The sequence below is a fragment of the Entelurus aequoreus genome, linkage group LG07, assembly GCF_033978785.1.
Source record: "Entelurus aequoreus isolate RoL-2023_Sb linkage group LG07, RoL_Eaeq_v1.1, whole genome shotgun sequence".
In the NCBI taxonomy this organism is placed as follows: domain Eukaryota; kingdom Metazoa; phylum Chordata; class Actinopteri; order Syngnathiformes; family Syngnathidae; genus Entelurus; species Entelurus aequoreus.
In genome coordinates this window covers 45,883,055-45,903,189 of record NC_084737.1, presented here as the reverse complement: position 1 = coordinate 45,903,189, position 20,135 = coordinate 45,883,055, and positions in this window count along the sequence as shown.

Sequence of the window (20,135 nt, the reverse complement as noted above, 5' to 3'; positions counted from 1 at the left end):
TAATAATAACAGAGTTAAAGGTAAATTGAGCAAATTTGCTATTTCTGGCAATTTATTTAAGTGTGTATAAAACTGGTAGCCCTTCGCATTAATCAGTACCCAAGAAGTAGCTCTTGGTTTCAAAAAGGTTGGTGACCCCTGGTATACGTGTTCAAGTTAAAATGTAGGTGTCAGGTTGTGCAGTACACAAATCTGCTTGATTTAAATTTGGGTTGTTTTTTACCCTTGATTGCTATGAGACTGTTCCCGCATGCTTAGATTTATTGCACATGATAACTTCTGCAAATTATGCGAAGGTCTGTGATTAATCAAGAAGTTGGCGACTCTTGGAGGGGAGGTATTGGCCTTCGCCTGATGGGAAGCTTAAATGAATGCAGGGTTTTGTTGCATGCACATCTTCCCGGCTTCCTAGACACCCATGCCTATTTTAGGGTTAATACTTCTACATATCTCTTTTGACTTCCACTTCACCCCAGGGCCACCTGTTTGTGTAGTGGTTATGACAGGTCAGTGTAGGAAAAACTAGCGCTGACAGGCATGGCTTTGCTGGGAAATAGAGAACGGACCCTCCCCCGCTGCACCGCATTTGTGTGTATGTGTTAGTGCATGCATGTCCTCATGACAGGAAGTCAGCAGGAAATGGAGGGACTTCCACAGCAGTGTTTACTTTTTAACGTTGCAGCCAAAAAAATATCTGGCTTTATTATAAACAGATACAGTATATGGCATATGAACAGAGGAGGAATTTGACAAGGAAATTAGGAATGTAGATATCAATGATGCATGCTCTTTTATTCGTTTTGTTTATGGCTTACTATCCAAGGGCAGTGCAATATGTAAATATCAACTTTTGGTGCTTGGCTGCATGGACACTGGGTGTGTGTACACGTTTTTTTTGTGGCCAAAAGTCCCTCAGCGTCACTGACCCAAGAAATAGTCGCCTGTTTACAAGCTGACTGCCGCCCTGTTTGCAGCCCTTTTGTGTTCTAAATAAAAATCAGCTGCATCACTTTCAACGTGCTTCACATAAGCTCTTTTTTTGTCACCTGTCTGGATTATCTCACACTAATGATGCTGACAGAAGAGGTGCTTGCTAAACAAAGTGGGTTTGATGTTAAAAAACAAACAAAAACATCCACACACGCTAGAGAAATCCCTCCGACCCACATCAGTGAGGCGCAAACGCTAACTGTGAAAAGCTGGAAAAATACAAATCATCATTTTGACATCATTAACTGCCCTTTCTGTCATTCACCGGCTTTCATCTATTTATCTCTAAACTCTCTCGCTGTTGTCTTTGTTTGACGAGAGTTGGGCGTTCAGGACTCTTGTTTACTGTAAAGCGCATTCGTGACACATCTTTCCCTTTTCGTAGGGGGGGAGAAACAGAAACACACTCCTCCTTATTTTAAATTTGCCTGCCTCGAAGTCTTGTTTCTCCGCAGTGATACGTCCCTCATCCAGCATTGCTTTCTCACACTCTCTTATACCTTTCTTACCCCCATGGAGACTCCTTGTTTTTCAAAGGCATCTGAGTATTGGCTCTAGGCATATCTTTTGTTGTTTCATTCTGCGTGCCTCCTGTTAACACCCTTAACACCAAGCGAGTGTGCCCCCTGGCCAGGAAACACAGACTAGCCTCAAGCTCTGTTTGGGGCAAAAGCAGTAGATTGGTTGCAGACAGACAGGATTGCAAACACACTATAATGTAAACACAATTGTGTATCTGACTATTTGTCAATTGGATCATATGGATCCAGTGTGTGCACTCAACTTTTTCTGCAGCCATTAATCAATGAAGTGTTTAACCTCTGAGTCTGGCTGTTGTGCAACAGTTTTTTTTAACTCATAATATCACCATCAGGAACACACACACACACACGCACGCACACACACCTGCCAATTCCAAAATTGGCAAGTGTATCTTTAAACAATAGTTAATCAACAATGAACGTTGACAGTGTGCATGAAAATGTATATTAAAAAAATACAAAATTAAAATGTTTCTTGAATTCAAATGAGCTTTTTAGGAAATCCTGCAGCATCCGCTAAATGAGGACTCAATAACATGTACACATGCAATGCAGGTTCACTGAAAAATGTTCAACCCTTTTTGTAAATGACAATAATTTTCGAAACATCATGTCAATCTCATGTCCGGAGGACATGATGTCCACAGTTTCCAAAAACAATTTGAAATGTAGACTCGTCAGACCACAGAACACTTTTCCACTTTGCATCAGTCCATCTTAGAGGAGCTCGGGCCCAGCGAAGCCGGCAGCGTTTCTGGGTGTTGCTGATAAATGGCTTTTGCTTTGCATAGTAGAGTTTTAACTTGCACTAACAGATGTAGAGACCAACTGTAGTTACTGACAGTGGTTTTCTGAAGTGTTCCTGAGCCCATGTGGTGATATCCTTTACACACTGATGTCGCTTTTTGATGCAGTACCGCCTGAGGGATCGAAGGTCACGGGCATTGCCGCTTACATGCAGTAATTTCTCCAAATTCTCTGAACCTTTTGATGATATTACCGACCGTAGATTGTGAAATCCCTAAATTCCTTGCAATAGCTCGTTGAGAAATGTTATTCTTAAACTGTTCGACAATTTGCTCACACATTTGTTGACAAAGTGGTGACCCTCGCTCCATCCATGTTTGTGAATGACTGAGCATTTCATGGAAGCTGCTTTTATACCCAATCTTGGCACCCACATGTTCCCAATTAACCTGTTCACCTGTGGGATGTTCCAAATAAGTGTTTGATGAGCAATCCTGTTTTGCCAATTGTTCAATACAAATTACTGTGATAGGATGATATCATCTAAAATAATGCTTAGTGAGTAGAGGCACATTTCTTAATCCATGATATAGTTGCCACATCTGTCATGTCACATTTAATCTTGTTGCACAAATATCTGATTTTTTTTTTTTTTTTAATAAATAAAAAGCATACATTTTTTTGGTTAAGTGGGAGTTTTGAAGATGGCGGCGCCCTGCCGGGCTGCAGCTTCAGAAGCTCATGGTAGAAATAGAACATTTTGGCAAATATACCAATAAATTCTGTGAATTTCATGGCTGGCTTCCAGCGTGGACACTCCATGGTAACGTACGACTGCCAGACAATTTTGGATGTGGAGAGATCGGGCCGTTTTGGACTGAAAGATGCGTATACGTTGGACCTCCTCGCTAGTATCGGAATTTTACGCCGGCTACATCCAGCGGCCTGTGAAGCAGCGGCGTCAAGTACCAGCGGGGACCGTCGACGGAGGACACGTAAGCGATGTGATCGGAAGCAGAAGCGGGGATGCCTAGCGGGGCCAACAACAAAGGCTAATTCTCATAGAACGCTGCTTCCTTCCATCCTGCTTTCAAATGTCCGCTCCCTGGAGAACAAACTGGACTACCTGAAGCTGGATTTAAATGCAAGACGCGAGATGAGAGACTGCTGCACCATATTTCTCACAGAAACGTGGTTGAAACCAACCGTTCCGGACGAGGCAGTTAGCATCGAGGGGCTAACTATGTTTCGGTCGGACAGGAGCAGCACTCTCACCGGTAAATCCCGAGGCGGTGGTGTTTGTATATACATCAACAACAACTGGTGCAATAATGGGAAGATAGTCTCATGTCACTGCTCTCCCGATGTAGAAATATTAACTATAAAATGCAGGCCATTTTATTTACCCCGGGAATTCAGTGCTGTGATCTTCACAGCAGTGTACATTCCTCCCAGTACTAACACCAAAGAAGCTTTGAATGTTTTGTACTGCATCAATGAACTGCAATCTACACATCCAGAGGGAGTTTTCATCGTGGCAGGGGATTTTAATCAAGCTAATATGAAAACTGTGTTCCCTCATTTCCATCAATATGTGAATTTTGCAACCAGGAGTGGAAGGAAATTGGACTTAGTGTTCAGCAATATTAAACATGCATATAAAGCTGCACCACGCCCCCACCTCGGCTCCTCAGACCATCTATCTGTGATGCTAATTCCTGCATACAAGCCCCTGCTAAACAGGAAGCAAGCTACAGTGAAGCAGGTGAGGACATGGCCAGAGGGAGCAATGGAAGCATTACAAGACTGCTTCGAAACCACAGACTGGGACATGTTCAAGGCAGCCGCCACCGATAATCATCACACATGTGTGGAGGAGTATGCAGAGTCTGTGTCCGCATACATTCAGAAGTGCATGGAGGATGTCAGTGTGATCAAGAACATCCCCACACGGGCCAGCGAGAAACCCTGGATGAACAGTGAGGTACGTGCAATGCTGAAGGCTCGGAACAAGGCTTTTAAGTCTGGCGACATGGTAGCATTAAAAACAGCCAGAGCTAACATGAACCGTGCCATTAAGTTTGCAAAGCGTGCTCACAGTCAGAAAGTGGAGGACTACTTCGAGTACCCCACAAACACTAGACGAAAGTGGCAGGGCATACAGGTCATAACAGACCATAAAGCTGACCCCTGTCCCTGTGACAACAGTATCAGCTTACTAAATAACCTTAACAACTACTTTGCGAGGTTTGAGGCACTTAACACCACTCCGGCGAGAAAATCCATCCCTCGCCCTGATGAGCAGCCGCTCAACCTGGACATAGCGAATGTCCGGAAAACCCTGAAGAGAGTGAACCCCCGGAAAGCACCGGGATCTGATGACATTCCAGGCAAGGTGCTTAAGGGATGTGCAGACCAGCTGGCTGGGGTTCTCACAGACATCTTCAACATCTCGCTGTGGTACCATCATGTTTTGAGACGGCCACAATCATTCCAGTGCTTAAAAAACCCACAATCTCCTCCCTCAATGATTATTGCCCCGTTGCACTCACCCCCATCAAAATGAAGTGCTTTGAGAGGCTGGTAAAGGAATATATTGTCTCCAGACTTCCCCCCACATTCGACCCATACCAGTTTGCTTATCGCCCTCCACAGAGAACGCCATCTCCTCTGCACTCCACCTGAGCTTAGAACATCTGGAAGGAAAGGACACACACGTGCGGATGTTGTTTCTGGACTTCAGCTCAGCATTCAACATCATCACCCCGCAGCACTTGGTGAGCAAACTGGCCCCCCTTGGATTCAGTACCCTCCTATGCAACTGGCTGCTTGACTTCCTCACAGACAGACCCCAATCTGTGAGAGTGGGCAACAACACCTCCAGTGCCATCTCCCTGAGCACCGCCTCCCCCCAAGGCTGCGCCCTGAGTCCGCTGCTGTTCACGTTGATGACCCATGACTGCTGCGCCAGGTCCACTACTAACCACATTGTGAAGTATGCGGACGACACGACAGTAGTGGGCCTCATCCGTGAAAACAACGACATGGACTACAGGGAAGAGGTAAAACATCTGGTTGACTGTTGCAGAACCAACAACCTGGTCCTGACCGTCGACAAGACCAAGGAGATCATCAATGACTTCAGGAAGCACCAGTCCAGCCACGCTCCACTCTTCATCAAAAGGCACAGCCGTGGAGATGGTAAGCAGCACCAAGTTCCTGGGGGTGCAGATAACTGACAATATAACCTGGTCCCTACTCACCGGAGCTCTTGTAAAAAGAGCTCAGCACCGCATGCACTTTTTGCGTCGGATGAAAAGAGCACAGCTCCCTCCCCCCATTCTCACCACATTCTACAGAGGCACTATAGATGGCCTGCTGACCAACAGCATCTCTGTCTGGACTAGAGCCTGCAATGCCTCAGACTGGAAGTCTCTCCAGAGAGTGGTGAGGACGGCGGAAAAGATCACCAGGACTCCTCTTCCTCCTATCCAGGAGATCGCAAAAAGCCACTGCCTGACCAGGTCTCAGAAAATCTGCAAAGACTCCTCCCACCCCCACCAAGGACTGTTTTCACTGCTGGACTCTAGAAAGAGGTTCCACAGCCTCCGAAGCAGAACCTCCAGGTTCTGTAACAGCTTCTTCCCTCAGGCTGTAAGACTCTTGAACGCATCATAAAAATCCCCTCAACTCCCCACAAAATGGATTAACTCCCTGGAATAAAAAAGACAATATAACATACATCCATAAACGTGGACGCATGTGAAAAAGTGCAATATATTTATCTGTACAGTAACTTATTTATTTATTTATATATGCACCTTATTGCTTTTTTATCCTGCACTACCATGAGCTAATGAAATTAAATTGTGTTCTTATCTGTACTGTAAAGTTCAAATTTGAATGACAATAAAAAGGAAGTCTAAGTCTAAGTCTAAGTTTTGCATTCATAGAAAAATCATATTGTTAACATGTTAAATATTTCAAAATTGTTGATGCAGAACATTAGTAAAAATTCCATATCTGCTAAATATATTTCATGCATTTTTCTTTGACAGTCAGCAATCACAGAATCATATGGATGATGAAAGTTTAATCTTTCAGTGTATCAGCCGCACATCATGTTACATGCAAGAGAGCGTGTTCAAGTGTGTTTAGTTCCGTTTGACTGACCTAGATCAGATGAGGTTTATAAATGCAGGTTGATGTTCCTGAGAGTAGCCACGCTTTGCCCTTCACACCTTATGGCTGATACATAGAACAAACCAAATATGTATTTACAGGGCCGTCCCGAGATATTCTGGGCCCCCTGAGAGAATATCCCATTTATTGCCAACATCAATGTTCTTGTTCTTCTTGACAGTGCCTGGTGTAATACACCCAATTTGTTTCATGTTTCACAATTAACAACTTAACAGGTATTATTAAGTTAATACTCACTGTTATAGTATTATTCTGTAAATTATGAATTATTACCTGTCTTATTCTCATTTCATTGATTTAAAACATGGTATCACACCTTTGATTGCAAATACAGTATCAATTAACCACTTAACAAACAGGTAGTGGGTATTTTGTTTTATATAACAATCAAGCACTGATATGGAAAAAAAAACAAAGTGTCCTGGCTCAAGATAGCCCACAGGTTAATATGTAGCATTTAACTTAAATGTGCGAGTAAAACAAAGAGCATATGGAATGTGTTGTTATAAATCAAAAACAATAACAGGCCTCATCTAATCTCAATTAAAGTTTAAATTGGCCTGTTTGTTCACTGTATGTCTCATCAGAAACCCCAAATTTGCTGATCATCAATCAATCAATCAATCAAAGTTTACTAATATAGCCCTTAATCACAAATGTCTCAAAGGGCTGCACAAGCCACGACAACATCCTCGGCTCAGATCCCACATCACAGCAAGAAAAAACTCAACCCAATGGGCACAATGAGGAACCTCGGAGGAGACCGCAGATGCGTCCGGTGCAATGAATGTCGAGTGGATCTAGTTAATAGTGTGAGAGTCCAGTCCACAGTGGGGCCAGCAGTGGATCATATTGAGTGGAGACAAGTCAGCAGTGTAGAGACGTCACCGACTGATGCATAGAGGAGTGGTCCACCCCTGGTCCCGACTTTGAACAGCTAGCACATCATCTGTAGTCACCTGATAACCTCTCCACACAGGAGAGGGGGGCAGAGCAGAAAAGAGATGGCAGATCAACTGGTCTAAAAGGAGGGTCTATTTAAAGGCTAGAGTATACAAATGAGTTTTAAGATGGGACTTAAATGCTTCTACTGAGGTAGCATCTCTAACTGTTACCGGTAGAGCATTCCAGAGTACTGGAGCCCGAATAGAAATCACTCCCGCAGACTTTTTTGGGGCTCTGGGAATCACTAGTGCGCCTTAGTTCTTAGAACGCAGATTTCTGGCCGGGACATATGGTACAATACAATCAGCAATATAGGATGGATCTAGACCGTGTAGTATTTTATACGTAAGTAGTACAACCTTAAAGTCACATCTTAAGTGCACAGGAAGCCAGTGCAAATGAGACAGTATAGGCTTAATACGATCAAACTTTCTTGTTCTTGTCAAAAGTCTAGCAGCCGCATTTTGTACCAACTGTAATCTTTTAATGCTAGACATAAATAAGGAGGCCCGAAAATAATACGTTACAGTAATTGAGATGAGACGTAACAAATGCATGAATAATGATCTGAGCATCGGTGGTAGACAAAATGGAACACATTTTTGCGATATTACAGAGATGAAAGAAGGCTGTTTTAGTAACATTCTTAAAGTGTGACTCAAATGAGAGAGTTGGGTCGAAGATAATACCCACATTCTTTACCGAGTCACTCTGTGTAATTGTTTGGTTGTCAAATGTTAAGGTGGTATTAATAAATAGGTGCCGGTGTCTAGATGAGGTCTTTGAAGTTCAATTGTCGGCTTAGCTGACTTTCAGTTGTAAGTCTAGCAAGGCGATTTAGCCTCTCTTGGATTGTTGTGGATCTGAAACAGTTTGTAACTAGTTTCGGTTTTTGCTAAACACCCTTTCTCCACTTGCAACAGTCACAGGAAATGTTATTAATTGAAAGTCATTGTAAAACTTTTCCAAATTGTGAATATATTTTTTTTTTACTTTGTTGTTGTCAGCTAATATGGTGTCTTTTATTTTACATTGCTATGAAAACAAACGACAAATATTTCAACATTTATCTGTTTTGAATTTATGCTATTGAAATGTCCCACTAATAACACTTTTACAAGACCACGTTGAACACATCATGATAACGTAACCGACCTTCGTCAGATGCTCATAATTAGCAATTATGATCATCTGACAAATTACTGAGCAGAACTTGCATGTGTCATAATACAATTCAATGTAGCCTCTGAATGAATAGGCACATAATGGAGTACTGTCCAAAATATGTATGAAACACAGTCACATCGTTGCTTTACAATAAACTGGCGACTTGTTTTTTTAATTTTTTTAAATGAACTGGTGACTTGTCCAGAGTGTAGCGCTGCCAGATGACATTAAACGTTGGCTTCAGTGTCCAGCCTGCGCCCCGTCAAAGGTAATGTTACAGACATTAAATGAATGAACAAGTAGTCTCATTGTTTCAGCCGCCCTCGGTAGTTTTAATCTCTCACCAATCCATTCTTAGAAGAAAAAACATTGTTTAATGTCCTGGGCTCCTGCTCTGCTGCTCCTTCTCCTGGCCCCCATTTTCAACTCTTTTCTGGTGTCCGGAATTGTGCTTCTCTGGGGGGAATCTTAACCCAGCTGGAGTTCGCTCGCGATTGCTTAAATCCGATGAGGAAGAACCATGGCGGGAAGAACAACCCACGATGTGGACCAAACCATTTATTATCAATCAAACTTTATTGCAGACTCCAACGTCCAAGTAAACATAGAATCACATACAGTGCATAAAACAAATAATACAGTATAAAAAGCATTATCACATAATATTAAAACAGTGCTTGTGCATATTCAGTAAAACGCATCTACAGTAATTAATAAATACTAATATTTTTAGGAAGGGGCTAAAGGTGTTATTGAAATGATTAAAATTGGAATATAGTATAACTTTGTTTTAATTCAGATATACACTATATTGCCAAAAGTATTTGGCCACCTGCCTTGACTCACATATGAACTTGAAGTGCCATCCCATTCCTAACCCATAGGGTTCAATATGATGTCGGTCCACCTTTTGCAGCTATTACAGCTTCAACTCTTCTGGGAAGGCTGTCCACAAGGTTGCGGAGTGTGTTTATAGGAATTTTCGACCATTCATTCAAAAGCGCATTGGTGAGGTCACACACTGATGTTGGTCGAGAAGGCCTAGCTCTCAGTCTCCGTTCTGATTCATCCCAAAGGTGTTCTATCAGTTTCAGGTCAGGACGCTGTGCAGGCCAGTCAAGTTCATCCACACCAGACTCTATCATCCTTGCTTTGTGCACTGGTGCACAGTCATATAGGAAGAGGAAGGGGCCCGCTCCAAACTGTTCCCACAAGGTTGGGAGCATGGAATTGTCCAACATGTTTCGGTGCTTGATATTATACACTTGTGGCCGGGCCAAGTGATTAGGACACCTGATTCTGATCACTTGGATGGGTGGCCAAATACTTTTGGCAATATAATGTATTTTACTTCAGTGTATGCATAATCATTGTGTCATGGAAGCTACCTGAGGCTGTGTGTGGGCAGGCTGTGGGCCCTTAGAATTGTCATCACCTTACCCCCCCCCCCCCCCCCCCCCCTTCCAATACAACGGCCATGTGTATCTATGTCTAATTAAATAATGTAATAATAATCTGTTATCTATCAGCAACAGTGCAGTAATCTGAGGTTGATGCAATGCAGCGATTAGTTGCTGCAGTTTGTCTTGCAAATGCCCGGGTGGGAAAAAGTGTGAGTGTGACAGTTACTCATATAAACACCACACCTTAAAGACAATACATTCTCAAACATAGCCTCAGGTTGTTTCTGTGTGCCCTGGTCATGTCTTGTATTCGTCTCTTGAAATAGTCTCCCGCAGGTGTGCTAGTGAATGACACAACCCATTTGGACGGATTATATCCACCTAATTTGCCTGAAAGCGTGGAATTTTTACAGTAAGCACTACAATGACCCCCCTCTTATTCACACATGCACAGTAGAACAATAGTTCATCAAATAAATTTAGATAGAAATATTCACACACATGCAAACATTTGCATATGATGGAGGGCCCTTGAAGGGGGCGTAACAGTGGCACAATGACATTGAGGAGAACTGCACAGCAGCGCTAATATACAATGAGAGAGGAGAAAAAAGGCAGCACCCTTATTCAATTAGCGGCACTCGCCCAGAGTAATTACTTCTACTCACCCTAATTCGCATGTAAATTTGCGACGACCAAAGCACTATTTTAATACAATTTAGCGCCACTTTGACTGGATGCCAGTGTTGAGCGCACGTACGAGCAGCTTTGCGTATTTGCGTGTGTGTGCATAATGATGCGCTCGTGTCAGGGACATACCGCAGAAGAAAGACACTACCTTTATGTGACGGGTCCATGGTGGCAAAAATCCAAAAGTAAACAGAAAAAGGCCAGTAGGAAAGAAGCCCCACAGTGTTGACAAGATGTTTAGATAACATCTGCTAGGTGTCCCATGGGAACGCAAGTTTTGACTCTTCCCTGTAGAGATATTCAGCCACCTTTTTGTCGACCACACATATTCACACAAACACGTAATTTCACTTCACTGTCGCCACAGAATGAGGATCTCTATAGAGCATCTAGTGAGCCCAATTAATAGTTGTTGGTTTTGTTTTTAGGCTTGCAGGCCAAAAAATCCCAGCAGATTTTAAGAAGGTAACCCACACAAGAATCTGTTTTTAAAAAAAGGCTAAAGACACATCTTTTTAATCAGGCTTTTCACTAATCATCTAGGTTTTTTTTAAAATATTTTATTGTGTTATTTATATTTACATTTTTACATGTGTTTTGTCATATGTGTATATATATATATATATACATATGTATGTATATATATATATATATATATATATATATATATATATATATATATATATATATATATATATATATATATATATATATATATACATATGTATATATATATATATATATATATATATATATATATATATATATATATATATATATATATATGTATGTATATATATACATATATATATATATATACACATATGACAAAACACATGTAAAAATTTAAATATAAATAACACAATCAAATATATATATATATATATATGTATATATATATATATATATGTGTGTATATATATATATATATATATATATATATATATATATATATATATATATATGTATGTATATAGTATAAAACATGTTATACAATATATGTACATGTATTGCGTTAATTTTAGTTATTCACCACTGTGGATTCATCAAAAAGTTGACGTTTTACTTCAAATCCTCTGAGCCATGCCATGTTTTTGTTTTTTGCATTGTTATTGTCAATAGTGCTGTATCTCTCTGTGTGTGTGTGTGTGTGTGTGTGTGTGTGTGTGTGTGTGTGTGTGTGTGTGTGTGTGTGTGTGTGTGTGTGTTTTCTTCTCTTCTTCTATTATTGTTTTTATTGTTTGATTGTTTTGTTTTGTTTTGTTTTGTACATCACTTTGTGATTGCCATTTGCCTGTGCATGAAAAGTGCTATTTAAATAAAGTTTGATTAGATTTAGCAGTGTGCAATGAAGGCAAATATGAAGATGAGATAAAATGTTAACTCTCGATCTCTACTGCTATGCCCCCCATTGATTACCTCCTGCTAATAGATTGTCTGCTTAGATAATTGTCTAATTAGTCTACTAATTGGCCCGTATAATTAGCCATTTTAAGATATTGTTCAGGATAAAGAATATTGGCCTCTGCCAAATATCCCCGATAGCCATTTGCACGTAGATCTCTCTGCCCACTTTAGACACATGCATCGATGCTATGTCTTGCTGTCTCTATTTGCCTGAAGGTGGATGGATGGTCAAAGGGAATTTTAAGAAGTGTATGCCTGGATAGATAAACATTTTGCAAGTACACATCCGCACAGAGTAATAACAGTGCTAAGTAAACATTGATTAACATTTATTTTCTAGTGTGGGGGTGGATACCAATCCAAATCGTTACTCTGTGACTGACAGGTCACCAGTCAAGCTAATAGATGTACACAAACAGTCTTATATGGAGGGAAGAGCATATTCCATGCTGAAATAAGTCAGAACCAACATTATTTGAGATTGCAGTTCAAACTTCACTTCACATTGGTACTCTATTATGTATAAAATGCTTGTATTCTGTCACGTGGCTTCTTCCCGGAAGTGAAACCAGTGGTGCTGTTGTACAGCAAGCAACCTATCCGAGTACAAAAGAGGATTAAATTTTCCTGCAAAAAGCAGATATGAAAAACAACTCTAACTATGCAATGAAATAGATCCATATACTTTAATATTTGTCGAATGATATCAAGGATTATACGTCGCCCGCGTTCGCAGACATATCGAACTTTTGTGCTCCAGACGCCATTCTACACGACAAAATGGAAACTTGGAAAAGCATGGAGGTCTACAACTTATTTGTGTGTGGCTGGGTCAAGGAAATTGGTATCAAGATTGTCTTGGATGTGTATGCATCGTTTTTGCTCAGGTAAGTTTGCATGTCATGATTTAGCTTCCCGTCTACTGCCATTTTTGTTACTGTTGCGTTTACGCCCTAACCCTAACCCTCTTTATCAAAATATAACCATAGATGTCAACATTGTGTATGTGCTGAAAGCTTCATGTATGATTGTTGCCTTTGGTAATAGCTTAACTCTTTTAGGTTTTGCTCACATTTGCTTTCTTTTATTTGGCGCGTTACGAAACACTCGTAGCAAACGTGTTTAAAAAATACAAATTTAATCAAAATAATACTTAATTGGGGAATAATAAACGTTAAAAGTGTATCAAGCAAGCCTTTAACAGAGTAATCACTGCAAATTCATGCCTTTTCGACTCTGCTCTCTTGGACTGGGGTGTGAGCTGCTTTTCTCGTCGTAATTTCGTAAAATCTTGCACTTGTCTGCCCTTTTTGATTACCTCTCCAGAAACTGTGAAGAAATAATTTTAGCGAACTGAAGGATACGTACAGCCAAAAATTACGTAAGCATAGGGCTTTTTTTGTTTCTTCGAGAAAGGCTAAATGGTGGCTAGTATCCATTGAAAACTGAGCGAGCTTGACCACCACGCATATTTAATGGGCGGGACGTGACGTCAGTAAAATCCAAGCAATACTGTGGGTTGTGCCCTTTTGTGTTCTCTTTCTTCATGTCTTTTAAAATAAGTGACAATTTAATGTTGATCACCCAACAGTCAGCAGTAAATAACCTAGCACCACTGTGCTGTGCTGTTACGTTTTGATGTTTGTCTGGACCACTGGATGCAGACCCGGTAGACAAGAGCAGGAAATAAGCCCTCTTTATTAGGGAACACATAGGTAACACAAAAAAACAAAGATCTGCAGCATGGAAGTGCACAAAGAGGAAACAAGCAAATGAAGCGCAAACCAACAGGGCTGGAATTTGAAGCATGTAACCAGGGACATGTGTGTCCTGATTGCCAATCAGGAACAGGTAAGGGAGCCAGCGCTCAGATCAGAGGAATGGTGTCAAATAGGTGGCAAACAGGAAGTGGAACGAAAAATAAGAGCACTTGACCGGAAATAAAACAAAATACCAGAAAGTAATAATAACTGTAATGTGAAACCATGATCGAAGCCAACTAATGGATGTAGCGCAGGGCCCCCAGTGTTTAGTTCATAACTTGGGAAACACTTTCAAGTTTTTGCAGCAAATTAATAAAAACACTAGAGTGCTTCTGTTGTATAGAGGAACTTAAACACACTGGCAGATCCTTGCCTTGACATCTAAACCTCTTAAAGGCCAGTGCTCACTGCAGTGGACACTTGTATTTTGCATAACAAGGCTATTTTTCCAGAAATGTGTAACTCTGACGAAAGAAATAAACTGAAAACAAATGTGCATTACAAAGGATTTTGGTTCTCAAAATACAAATATATAGATTAAATAGCTTACTTTTATTGTCATTGTTAATAATATACAACAAAATGTAGTTCAAAGCACGAAGTGAAACCCTAAGAAGTATGTATATAAAGTCAATAAGCACTAAGAAAATAAATACTATTTCATTCATACTTCACATACACACTACACACATGCATTGTCAAACCCATAGTGCCAAATATATGCAGTGATCTTAAAATGAGCATTTTCTGTGTTAAAAAAAAGATAGTCAAAATCTATTACGCAGGCCAGTTTTAGTGCATTATTTAGTCTGGTCATGCGTTTGCTATTTTTCCAGCAGCTTTTGCAGAGCCTTTTTGTCTGCCGAAGTGCTGCTTCCATACCGGGCCAGGATGGCATATGCCAGGACGCTTTGGACAGAAGATTGGTAGAAAGACATCAACAAATGTTGTGACAGGTTGTACGTTCTGCATGAGAACCCTCCGTCGCGGTGTGCCTTCTTCAGCAGGCATTTTGTGTTTTTGCCCCAAGTGAGGTCCTCTGAAATAGTTTCTGCTTTGCATCGAACCGATGCTTATTCATTTGTGCTGGCTGTATTTCATGGTCACATAAGCATACCTGACACTTGGGAGATATATTAGCAGGACACTTATCAAACTATCAACAAGTGTGCTGGGCTGCTGCACGTACACACACTGGCCATGTGAAGGAAGAGGTCCTTAGCTTTTTGAATATGTCACCCCTCGAACAATTTTGTTGAATAGCCCTGGTATAGTGCTTTTTTCCGTACCCAATACAACAATTGACAATGTATATTCAAAAAATATGTGCTGTATTAAACCTGTTTAAATCAACATAACATCTACTGCTTTCAATTAGCAAACATAAATGTATCAATCATCATCAGATAGTTCATGCACATCAAAAAACAAGCTCTGCACAACTTCTCTGTGTTGAGTATGTTGTCATGACAACAAAAAACTGATCCCGACATCATACCCGAGTGGGTCTTCCCATGTCAGTCCTATACTACTCAGTGGCCTAGTGGTTAGAGTGTCCGCCCTGAGATCGGTAGGTTGTGAGTTCAAAACTCCGGCCGAGTCATACCAAAGACTGTAACCCATTACCTCCCTGCTTGGCACTCAGTATCAAAGGTTGGAATTGGGGGTTAAATCACCAAAGATGATTCCCAAGCACGGCCACCGCTGCTGATCACTGCTCCCCTCACCTGCCAGGGGGTGGAACAAGGGGATGGGTCAAATGCAGAGGACACATTTCACCACACCTAGTGTGTGTGTGACAATCATTGGTACTTTAACTTTAACTTGTCATTGCCCTAAAATGCACCCATCACACACACAAACACAGAAAGCACAGGAGGAAGTGTGGCATGTTTGAAACCCAAGCATGGCGACAGAAAGCGTGGGACAGTCGTGTTTGATGCTAAGCTACGATTGTGTTTACTGATTTGCGTGGGGATTCTGTGAACTTTATTTGCGGTGAAAACAGGCCATGCATGGCATTCTCTTTGCTGTGTATGGGTAAGCACAAAGTCTGTTTTCAGGGAGGGGGACTTCTGCATTGTGTGCTAATCACAATAGCAGGTGTGTCTCAGCTGTTGAGGTGATTTAGTTTGTGGCAGGTGCCCTTTGACTATGTGAAGGACCTCTGACTCCTCACCTCGCCTTTTCCTTGTGCCATCTACATATAATATTAGACCTGCCTGTCCTATGGTTGACTGCAGGTTTTACTACAATTAGTGCAGCTGTACATAGCTGTGCTATATGTCAATTTCAGGCCGAGGCAGATGCCACCTGTTTTTGCCTATGTGGAAATCCCCAGCACCTCAGGCCCAGCTGGGCAACACAGTGACTCACTGATAATTTCAAGTGTGCGGTTTGTCCATGTGTGATGTGCGTGCCTGTGGGTGTGAACAGGGAGCATTGGTTGAGTCCGCAAATCCTGCATTCTTCCGTGTGTGTGTGGGTGTGTGTGTGTGTGTGTCTGGGTGTGTGCACATTTTCAAGAAAGCTGGCTTTGTCCTCAAAACACTAAACCAGTAAATTAGGTGGAACTTACTGCTTCTCTTGGGGCGGTATAGCTCGGTTGGTAGAGCGGCCGTGCCAGCAACTTGAGGGTTGCAGGTTCGATCCCCGCTTCCGCCATCCTAGTCACTGCCGTTGTGTCCTTGGGCAAGACACTTTACCCACCTGCTCCCAGTGCCACCCACACTGGTTTGAATGTAACTTAGATATTGGGTTTCACTATGTAAAGCGCTTTGAGTCACTTGAGAAAAAGCGCTATATAAATGTAATTCACTTCACTTCACTTCACTTCTCTAAACTGGTAACAATAACCAATAACGCAAATATAAAGTGGATTTAACAAACTGTACGTGTAGATTTTCCCAATCACATATGACATCACGTCTTGGTAGGGCTAACATCACACCTCCATAAATCAGTAGTGAAGCTTATGTCCTTATCTCCATCTACCACTGTACGCAGAAGTGTGGCGATCACGTCGTATATTGCCAGCAAACATACATCCAAAATATGGCGGCAGCTTGGACGTACAAACCGTGACCCCGAGCGGTTTGCTCGCTGACAGAGTCCAGTATCTTCAGCAATGATGGTGGGCTTTTTATCTACAGACGGAATTTCCATGAGAAAATCACAGAGTACTTTGGCCTTCAGTTGCGTCTGATGGGCTTTTTGCACTTTTTGGATGCAGCGGTAACTGCCCCAGCTATTTCTTTGCCGACGGCCTTAGACGTCCTCAAGGGCTTTCGGGGCACTGTTGTGGCGACTCTGGAGTTTCCGGTCGGTGGCTGCTGCCATGTGTTCACTGGGCATTTGGTGACTATGGTGCATGGGATGTCTTTCTCTGAGAGGGTGTAGAAGTCCTGAACAGTGGATGCCATGTTTATTAAAAGTCACTACGTTTCCATGCACTAAATTAGACTAATTTCTCAAATAGTTGGTTTTTTTGTGTTTTCACACCTACATGTAAAGTCCAGTGTCCATGCACACTCTCTAATGAGACTGTTAGTTATACGTCGTGTGCCTCCCATACACTGGGGGGCGCTTATTTCCTTTCAGCATGGATAAATGTATTGCTTTTCTGGTTGAGTATAACATCACATCAAAACAGCTTAGCTCTCCTGAACCTGATGTCCACTGTAATATTGGCAAAAATGATGTCTCGAAAGGCTATGCTGATGTTAAATAGCAATAATCAATCAATCAATGATCATAGATTGCGGTCTCTGAGAATCATAAAAATGAGAATCATGGAAATAAGCATTTTCAAATGTCTCGAAGTTCATTCAAAAGGCTCTGTTGATTGATGGAAAGGTTTTAAATACAAAGGAAAAGACAGTGTGTGCCCCAATACCGTTCCAGAGGGTTGGCGGGCTACTATTGCTGTGGACAAGCTCTCCAGTTGTGTGATGGCACAGATTATACTGCAGTTGTGTGCTGCATGTTCCACAAAACAACAAAACACCACCGGTTGGAGCATGATGCCATTGAAATGCAGTAGATGAGTGTTTCATGACAGACGGTGGTATATACAAAATCCTCATTTATATAGGGTGATCTACATCACTTTTGCACGTGTTATCAATTACACACAGTCTTTGTAGCTCACATGCAACACGGCCACTTAGAGCATGTGCATTTGTTTTATTTGTACACACTATCTAGCACTTATTATTTGTGATTTTAGTAGGTCATGCTAAGTTAACGCAAACACAAGGCCTCCACTCATTTGGGGTTTTGTTTGGAAAGAAACAAAACTTTTGTATATTTTGTTTGTTAAAGAAAAATACATCTCTGAACAATCACCAGAACAGTGGCGATGCTGGCTAGATTTACCAATCCCTTGGCCTCCCCCGTATCCCCAAAAAACCCTGCCACCAACACAATATCCATTCATCTTTTTTTTACCGCTTGTCCCTCTCGGGGTCGCGGGGGATGCTGGAGCCTATCCCAGCTGCACTCGGGCGGGAGGCGGGGTACACCCTGGACAAGTCGCCACCTCGTCCCAGGAGGTGCAATCTAAAACTTTACTTTTGCACAACATATTTTGTATAATGATGCAATTGATGATTTTGCATCAAAGAAGGCTAGAAAGGTCGAGGTGCAATCTAAAACTTTTTTAGCCTTCTTTGATGCAAAATCATCAATTACATCATTATACAAAATCTGTTGTGCAACTCTATGATTGATGCTGATGATGGCAAGTCCATAGAGACCCTCCTGTGACATCGTGGACTTCAAGAATGTTTTATAAGCTGCCTTGATTCGCCCGTCAATCAACCAGAGTCACGTGAGTCACGTAGATAACTGCACAGACTTTTGTTATATTTATTTATTTATTTGTTTTACATAACCCAACTTATTACATGTAGGTATGTATGTTGGCTCTGCTATGAGGTGGCAACTTCGTCCAGGGTGTATCCTGCCTTTCGTTCGAGTGCAGCTGGGATAGGCTTCAGAACCCCTGCCACCCTGAATGGGAAAAGCGGTGAAAAAATGGATACATATGGGTCTATTTGAATTTTAGAATGAAATACAATTCATTTGGAAGCCGTTTGTGTTGTGTGACCTCAATGGTCTGGGATCAGTCTATCCCTCGCCCCCCTCCCCCTTGCCAACCTCCGCCGGTCCCCCCATTTGCCTCTTGTGAGACACAACCTGTATACCTTTCAGCAGCAAGTTGAGGCGTCAGTAGCAGTTTCTTATACAGAGCACCAAGCCACCAATTTGCCCGTCCTTTTGGCAGCTTGCTCATCGTTTTTATACAGAGGGCAGCAAATTTTGGGTCTGTTTTGGTTCGCCGATTTTCCGCCTCGGAGGCGGGTAAACCCTTTTCTGTCTTGAGTTCTACATAAAACTGGGCCAGAAATGTGCAGGCTCATTGGTGAGATGGGCAGACGTGTTAATGACCTGCACCAGAGGTATATTTGGAAAAGGAGGAATATTACGCATCCCTTTTAGAAATACAGACCGGCAAATTGCCGCCCTTACCTTGAAGCAAATGGGCAAACAGACCGCTAATGGAAATAGGTGGTGGTAGTCTCGAAAACCAACAAGTTTTGTTTTGATCTTTTTGTCTTTAATTTTTTAAATACATGTTTTGTGCATGTGCTTTCCCATAGCTTGCATCCTGGGCGGTCGCCCACAAGCCACCCCTGCACAGGAAACACATTTCATACACCTTAAATCAATAATGATTTAGAGTACATAGCAAAGAACTAAATGTTGATGTGACTTGGAGAAATGCCTTCTTTGACAGCGAGCTGGGAGGACCCAGCAGGTTGCGCAGCAGCGGAGTCGAGTACCATGCTAGCCGCTTTAAAAGGGAGATGGAGACACATTTTTGGTTCTAGCCAAGCCTGACACCATGGTTACAGGTGAGACGGTGACTCCAATTCCATCTGTTTTATCGGTTATCATACATCCTCAATACATGTTTTCATTTAAAATGAATTAGATAAATGTGTGAGGCACATTCGTGCCTTAAACCTGTATTGAGCTTCTTAGCATCATTTGTCAGGAGTGACAAACATTTCTAATTTGAGCATTACAACAGTTACTTTTATTACACATTTTGATTCGAAATCAGAAGAAAACATCAACATCAAGCTACAATAGCAGGAGGGTTTGAATGGGGAAGAGCAAACTGGCGTAATGTATGTTGGCGCCATGATGTTCAGTTCAGTTCAGTTTATTTCGAACATGCATAAGATACAATGTAATGCATCACATAATTC